This window comes from Falco punctatus, assembly GCF_963210335.1.
Source record: "Falco punctatus genome assembly, chromosome: 20".
Classification (NCBI taxonomy): domain Eukaryota; kingdom Metazoa; phylum Chordata; class Aves; order Falconiformes; family Falconidae; genus Falco; species Falco punctatus.
Window position 1 is genome coordinate 5094337 of NC_137600.1, and position 8242 is coordinate 5102578.

An 8242-nucleotide genomic window follows, 5' to 3' on the forward strand; every position below is an offset into this window, starting at 1 on the left:
CGGGGAGGGTACGCTGGTGGTACCCGCCGTGCCAGACGCAGCCTTGCTTTGCCCTGGGTCAGGGTGAGGTGAGGAGCAGCCCCCACAGACAGCCCCGTGTGTACGTGCCGATGGACGGTGACAGTGACGGCTGAACAACCCATCCATCCCCCCCAGGATCTGTACTAGCTCATGTAGTAAAGTCTGCTTTGGATATACTGTCGGCTTGTTTCAGGAGGGCTTAGTAAAACAATGGAAGAGTTACTCTGCAATCTAATGGAGTAAAAAAAAAAATATCCTATAGTGCATCATGAATAGTCCAAAATGCAAAGATGACAATTTAAGTGTTTAAAATGTACTCAAGGTAATTCCAAACAAATTTTAAAGCCATTTCAGACTATAAAACCCCTCAGCTAAATCATTGGTTATATGGTGGCGGTGCTTATGTTGCAAAATATCCCCAGCATGAAAGGGAAAGTTTAAAAAATTGCCGGTTAATCCTTATAAATTACTTATTAGTATTGCAAAGCTGGAGCTGGAGGAGCCTTCCAAGTGAAGGCCGTGCTGTTTGGTCACTTCTTGCCCGGCTCTGTGAGGAGCACTTGGGGGCTGGCTTTGATTTGTTGGGCTCTGCGAAGGCATTGATGTGCTTCCAGAGCGTTGCATCAGCGCTGATGTCATGGCACGGCTCTGGCTTCATCCCTCCCGCTCCTGCGAGAGCCTCCCCCTCCTCCTGGCCATTTCAAGGAAGCCACAAAGCTCGGGCTGTCCCTGCTGCAGCCACCCTGAGGGCTCTCGCAATCCCTCTCAGCAGCTGGGGGGAGTTGCCCCCCAGGGAGAGCCGTAGCTGCAGGGAAGGGTGGGCTCAGGTCCCCCAGTGCTGCACCCCAGTGCGGGGGGGGGGCAGGGCCCCCAGCGCCCCCCGGCCACCCGCCGTGGGGCTGGTTGATGTCTCACGAAATGTGATTTATTCTGGGCCATCGCTGCAGCCCCCGCCTGCCAGAGGGGCAGTCACTGGCGGCTCTCGGCTACATCGCAGCAATGCAAATCCTTTTGCTGGGTGTCCATGTTTCACACCCTGCCAATGGATTAAACCCACCGGGAAGCGGTGAAGTGCATGCAAAGAAAATAAAACTTTATTCCCTTCCCTGTGCTTCTGGGCTCCTAACTTTTCTCCTGTGTGTTTGTGCCCTGATTTGAGAAAGCGACACAATCTCGCTCGCTCGCTCTTCTCTCGCTCTTTTCCTTTCACCAAACAGATGTAACTATTTATTCCTTATGTCCCAGTTTTCCTGTAATTTCATAAAGTGCAAATTTGCTGTCCTGCTCCCAAATGCCGAGTCGGTGGTTTGTCATAACAGTCATCAGTAACTGTCGCTTTCTGCCTGGGGCTTAATTAACCCACTCTCTCATTAGCATGTCCATGCAGTTGTAAGGAATGAAAGCCTGATTATTTTCTACAACAGTCGCAGCCAATTACTGCACTGAAATGGAACCACATTAATCAAATCTTTAGTACAGTGGCAAATTCAGAGATATCAGATTGCAAAAGACTGCAAACCTAATATGTCACTGTCAGCGGAGCTACGCAGGCATTTAGCGAATTGCATTAAATAGATGGCTTCGCTGAAACCGCATGAATTTAATATGTGATGGGATCTGGAAGCTATTAGTGTGACATGGCAAAGTACTGGGAGCTTGGCAGCTCTGGACTTTATCCATGAGCTCAGGAAACTCGTGTAAAAACTTGTGTGTGTGCGTGTGTGTGTAGCAAAACGTCTCGCCTGCTTAAGAGAAAGGCACGGACGTGCACTAGCGGGAGCACAAGCAGAACGGTGCCTAGTCCCCAACCAGTTTACAGACAGTCGTTGCTGCTGGTTTACACTGGAGCAGAGCTCAGGGCTGGAGGGGGTCGGCGCACCAGGCTGGAGGGGAAGGGGGGACACGAGCCGCGGCCACGTGCAGGAGCTGCTCTTGCAGGCGGCTGCTCACCAGGCTGGGCTCGAAGCCTGCGCTTCGAGGGGCACTGAGGGGCAGCAGGGCACGGCACGGCTGCTGCAATAAACCATCTACAGGGGAATCCCAGGCACGGAAATAATCTGTGCGGAAATTACCGGCCATCACTGGTTTTACAGTGCTTTGTGTGCAGAAGCGTGTCCCCGAACACTCCACCGACATCCCGAGCTGGGCTCTGGGGCCAGGGGAGCTGCGGGAGGGGGGATGCTCTCCCCAGGGACCTCTGCAACCTCACCAGGGATTTCCTGCTGCCAACCCCTTTCTCGGCAGCTCAGCTCCGTCCACCCGGCAAAGTCCTGCTCGCTCCAGCTGGATGTGCCTCCTGCTCTGCTCCCGCTCCCCTTGCCTTGCCTTGGCTGTGTTCGCCTTGTCCCTGCCAGAGGTGTCAGCCCTTGCTCAGCCGGTGCCTCGGGCTCTCCCTGCTTCTCCCGACTGACTGCAGAAGCTCCCGGTGGAAATTCATCCTCTTCCTCTTTCCCGGCAACATCTTGCGCTGTCTTTGCTTCAAAGGCCACACAGCTGAGGGTGCCAGTGCTGTTACAACAGCAACGAGTCGGCCTCTGCTCCAGCATGAGCTAAGAGGCATTTTCTGTCTCTGCTCAGAGGTATTTTCCACCCCTGCTCTTAGTGAGCCCATGAATTCATTTACTTTCCTCTGCCTTCTACACATTCCCCAGCACCTGGACACGCTGCGTTTTGCAGGTCTGGAGAAACGACAGCGAAGGGACATGGGAGCGTCAGGGGGAGAGGCGCACTCCAAAGCACTGCCCGGCCGCAGTTTGGGGAGGGGGGGCACAGCCTGGGTGTCCCGCTGCCCTCCGGCTCCTCGTGCACTCCCCTGACCCAAGCCCCCTCCCATGCCCAGCAGCCGGGGCAGTGGCAGATGGCGGCTCCCCCGCTCTGCCCGGGTCCAGCGCAGCAGGTGGCTGCAGCCCCGCTGCTATGGGAGAGGCGAGAGAACGAGGAGGGTTTTTCAAAGCAACGTTCAAGGGCTCCATTTGTAAATCTTTCCAGGTTCCCAAACAGCGGCTGTGGGGAAACTCACGCTGGGTCCGGGTTGCTGCAAAGCTTGACGGGAAACCGAGATTTATGCCCTATTTTAATCGGCTTAATCCTTGCTTTGCCGGGCTCAAATCACAGCAGCCTTCTGCGCCTTCGTGGGCTTCACCTCGACGGCGTTAAATATCCCTGGCAGCCTGGAAGCAAGGCAGACCCACTGAAGGGACTCGCCAGCACCACCTGCCGTGGTGGGCACATGCCCCCTGTGCCCACGCGGGACCACGAGCCTCTCTGTGCGCCGGCGGCGCGGGGACAGCGGTAGACGCTGACAGCTATGACTGATGAGTCTCAATAGTCAGGGTCTGCTCTTACACAAACTGCCTTCATCAGCAACTTGCTGCTGCCACCAGTTAATCTTCTTGCAAAAGGTACACTCCCGGTACATTTGTACGTTTCCTCTCCCAGTAACCTAATCTACCATCTAGTTTATGCATACATGCTCTGAGGGGTTTTATATATATATGTGTGTGTGTGTGTGTGTGTGTGTGTGTGTGTGTGTTTTCTAAGCAATCAATCTGTGCGGCTGGGAGCTGCAACTGAATTTAAATACCAGGGTTTTCATTATCTCCCAACACCGGAGAAAGAAAGGAGGGAGAGTGACATTGGAAATAGAGGGAAATAAATTCCAATTCCTTGAACAATACATTTGAAGGTGTGCATATTTCTGCAACCTTATAATGCCTAGTGTATTACACAAAATTTTTTTCTGCAGTAGGAATATATTGAAAACTAGATTGCAGAGTCCCTTCGACTGCATTTTTGCTGTTGTGATGCATTTGAGTAGTCTAGAGCTGGTTCATAGGATCAGCACTGTGTTGCCTTTTGAAGACCCCCCAAAGAGACGTGGATCCTGCTCTGCCACGTAGCTGCGACGTGGACTGAGAGATGTCCCCACCAGGAGACAGACCTGAAACACGGGGAGGGGGGCGGGAGTGGAGAGGAGGGGGAAGCGGCAGTTATTTGCCCAGGGTAGTGCGGAGCCAGGAGCAGAACTGGAGGCAGGGAATTCCCCAGAGCTGCCCGACAACCCTGTTCCCAAATCCACATTATGCAGGGAACTGAAGGCGACTGCTCGGGGGACTGGTGACGCTTCCAGGACCTGGTAGCTTCATTCCAACAAGCTTGGGACAGGCCATGTTTGCTCCTCAAATTTCAGTCGGGAAAAGAGATAAATGATTCCTGGGTTGGGTTATCTGAGATTCTTGCACCATAAGAGCAGCCCCCCCAGTGCATGGATTAATTAGCTACAGGATGCAAATGCCCTCGTGCAATAAATCACTCCATCACTCCTCCTGCGGTACCTGCGGTTACGGCTCAGTGGGGTGGCGGTGCCCTGGGTGGTGTGGGGGAGCCCTGCCCAGGGTTCAGCCCCCCCAGGGGGACCAGCCCACCACTTTGGCACAGCGATGTCTCCAGGCTGAACCGCAGAACTGACACCCAGCTGCAGGCAGCTGCGGCCAGTCCAGCGCCGCTGGCCAGGTGCCCTGGGGCTCTTAAGGGGCTTCGGCTCCCACCCTGTGGGGCTCCCACTGGAAAGGGCGCCCCAGAACCGTGCTTTGTGCCACGCACCCCTCCAGCCCCGTTGGTCCCCACCTGTCATCTGCTTTGTAGGCGGTAACCGCAGCAGGGCCAGCAGCGAAGCAATGCCCAGCAAAGAGAACGGGTGATGGATCTCCTCCAATGCATCTCCTCCAGCACAAGCGGCACCGTGCTGGCGGCAGCTTTTCCATCCCACCTGCAGAGCCGTGCCTCGTGGGCTGATCCTCAACCCTCTGCCCCACAGCCAGCTCCCCAGGGGCACAAACCCCTTCGCACCCACCGCCAGAGCCCGGCCTGGGGGGAGGCACGCCGTTCAACTTGCATTTGCCCTTATTTTCTGTTGTAACCAAGAGAAGGAGAGTGACGCACTCCGTGCTGCCCTGGGCACAGTCCCTGTGCATCAGTGGGGTCTCCTGGGGGGCCCTGGGGACCCTCTGCTATGCTCAGCACCCACAGGGGCTTAACTCTGTCTCACTTACGGTTACATCCACATGCTAAGCAAACATCTCCCAGTCCTCCAGCAAACCCCTGGTTTAGTAATACTGAGTTTTCAGCCACGGTTTTTCTCTTTCAGTATCGCTGGTGGGATGTTGGGTTTGGAGAAGATTATTTGGACTTAAAAGGATTTGTGGTTTATTCTACATTTATGCAGCGTCTGTTACTGGGGTTGGCTCACATGTGCAGAGAGCCACAGCACCTACAGCTTCCCAAATTTTTAGATTTCTGATCCCTAAGCAAATAATGTGTTAGTCGTGTCTTATCCCTACCCCCAAAGCAGTATCTTCTGCTGCACTTGTCCAGTTTTAAAGACTCGACTTCCCTCCCTTGAGGTGCTACAAGAGTCGAATGGATTTGCTGCAGCAGGAGCTCTGTAGGGGGAACCTCTTCTGCGTCAGTTAAAATTTCCAGTGTTGGAAAAGCACAAAAAGCACTCCAGGGCTCAGGCAAGTTTCAGGGCAAGTTTGAGGGGAGTCTCACCTAGCAAAATCCCAGTCCTGCGGAACCCCCTGCCCGTGCGCGCCTGGCTCCCACACGTGAGTGTGTGAACCCGTGGCCGGACCCACGCTGGCTGCAGCCCGGGGACAGGGACATGGGACATGGGACATGTTCGGTTCACAGCCAGGCTCCTCTCTTGCGCTAAATACAGCCAGAAGGCCGGGTCAGCATGCTCGGTCACATAAATCATCTGACGTTTTGACTGTGTGTGTGTGATAAAGCAGCTCGGAGCAAGAGCTCTGGCCACTAAATCACGGCGCCCTGTGCGGGGCCGGGTGATCCCAGCGGCATCCTACGAGCAGGTCCCAGCGGGATGTGTCCTCGGCCAGGGACATTGTCCTGCCTTCGTCCGCCCTGCCTGAATGGCCCTTTTGCAGAGGGGGAAGAAATTTGAATTGCGCCCCAAGAAATGCCCCTCATTTGTCTTTCCTCCTCCGTCACCCCGCTGTAAAGGACTGTTCAGCAGGAGCGGGAGAGGACGGTGCCTGCAGGGCAGCAAGCGGGGGGCGTGCGGGGGGTGCCTCTTCCGAGCCCTGCGCCCAGGCTCTGGGCAGCCCCCGGAGCTGTAACATTAAATAAACTTGGTGCAGGCAGCGCTGCGACCCCGCGGGGCGGGAATTATTTCATTCCTTGGTCCTGTACAAGTGGCTGGACCCACCTGCGGGCACAGTCCCACTTCCCAGGGGATGCGACGGTGCCGGGGGCAGGACCACACGCAGTGCGTGGGGCTGGGGGTGCGCATCAGCCAGAGACCCCATCCCATGCTCCTTCTCCTTTTGGCGCAGGTTCCCTGGCCTCTTTGGCACGAGGCCTCTCTCTTCCTCCCTTGTTTCCTTTTTTTCTTTTTTTTTTTTTTCCTCCCAGGGAGAATTGTACAGAGACTGATGGTTTTATTTTACATGAATCACTGATGATCTAACAAATTAATTACCTGCTCGCTCCTTCCCTCCTGTGTGAGGTCATGGAGGCTGGGTGGGGGCAGCCCATCGCCCCCCACTCGGTGGCATCATAGCTCCTGCTTTAAAGACCAGAGACAAATGTCAAAATCGCCAGTTTAGGTTAAAATCAGATTTAAATGTCTCTTACTAAACACAGAGGCACACAAACTCAATATGTCATCTTTAATGGTTCAGAACAAAGCCTAGAAAAATTGTGTCCCAGTACACAGGAATTTTATAACCTTTGATATATAGCTTTCATTATTAGCAATAATTTCTGTAACTGCATCCGGATTCACAGGAACACATATTGTATAATAATTCTGCTTTTTTTGACTTGCTCCTGGTCCCCGCAGGTGGCTGCCCCTGCAGACACCCCACCCCCCCCGCCCCAGGCTGGCTGCCCTGGGCAGCGCTGCCCCAGCCCTTCGTCCTCCTCTTCTGCCTTCTACAAAAACAGGCTTTTGTTGTCTTTTTCGTTCCTCTACTTTTTGGTTTGGGGCCAACACCCACTTCTCCCTCCCCCACTCTTGTCATGATATTAAAATCTAATTACCCAGACAACTCTCTTCACCTAAGTCATCAACAGGCCCAATTATTTCTGCGCCGTGCACAGCCCCCCATGTATGCACACACAAGCACACACATAAAGCAACAAACAATAAAAAGGCGTTCGCTAACCTCCGCCTTTTTTCACAGTCAGGCTTCAAGTTCACATGTGAATTTATGCCAGTTTTGACATTAGCAGGAAAAATTAACAGTTCTCACAAAAAAAAAAAAAAAAAGAAACTTGCACAAAAGAGGTTTTGTGTTTCAAGCAGAATAAATTATAGTGTGATGTTATTAAAACACTTAGTTGTTAAGTTGCCAAGAAAATCCAGTATATTCACACGGACTCGAGGACCTGTCTCCATGCAAAGTAATTAAATTAGATTTATGGGCTGCATTACATCAGTGTTTGATAGTTCATTTTTCCTTTCTTCATATTTTGTCCTGCTTTATTAGAGCATGTGACAGATGGTAAAAATAGTGTGAAGTTTCTTGGCCCTGTGCTAAATCCCCCTTCGGTAGTATATCTCTCTTCTGTCAGTTCTCCCCAGTGATGATAAATTAACCTCTCCTCTTCTATCCCAAGTGTGGCAGTAAAGCACTCTTTGACACAGCACTATCACTTTATCTTAATCTGTGCTGTTCTAGGGGTGGGGTGGGGAAGGAAGAGAAAGGGAGATGATGCAATCGCTACCACAAGTTTAAAAAAAAAAAAAAAAAAAAGAAAAGATTTATTGTGTCCAAAAAAAAGGAGGAGAGAAAAAAAAAGGAAAGGCAGGAATAGTGCTGATTTATAGAATCTGCTTTGTTGCGTGTATGTATATGTGTGTGCGTATACAGACATATGTATCTGCCCCTTCGCAGCTTCCCCTCTTGCCGCAGGTTGGAGGGACGAGGCTGGTTGTTGATTTACTGACATCTGGACCCCTCGGGTCCCCAGGCGCCCTCGCCCACCGCTGCCCTGTCATTCCTCCAGCCGGTCGATGGACAGAGGCTCTTCTCCTCCAGCGAGATGGAGTTATTTATCTCCTGGTCGCCTGCTTGCTGCTTTTACAGCAGGCAGCGTGACCCTCAGCCCTGTCCTGGCCAGGGTCCCGGGACCCTCCGTGTCCCCTGCCGTGTCCCCCCCAGGGCTGGGGGCCGCAGGTGGCTCCTGCGCTCCAGGA

General features: G+C 53.1%; 1 protein-coding gene across 1 annotated transcript in view; it reads left to right on the forward strand.

The window, feature by feature from the left end:
• Nucleotides 1–8242, forward strand: part of KCNU1 (potassium calcium-activated channel subfamily U member 1) — a 251810-nt gene that overhangs the window by 227328 nt on the left and 16240 nt on the right. The window lies entirely within an intron of this gene.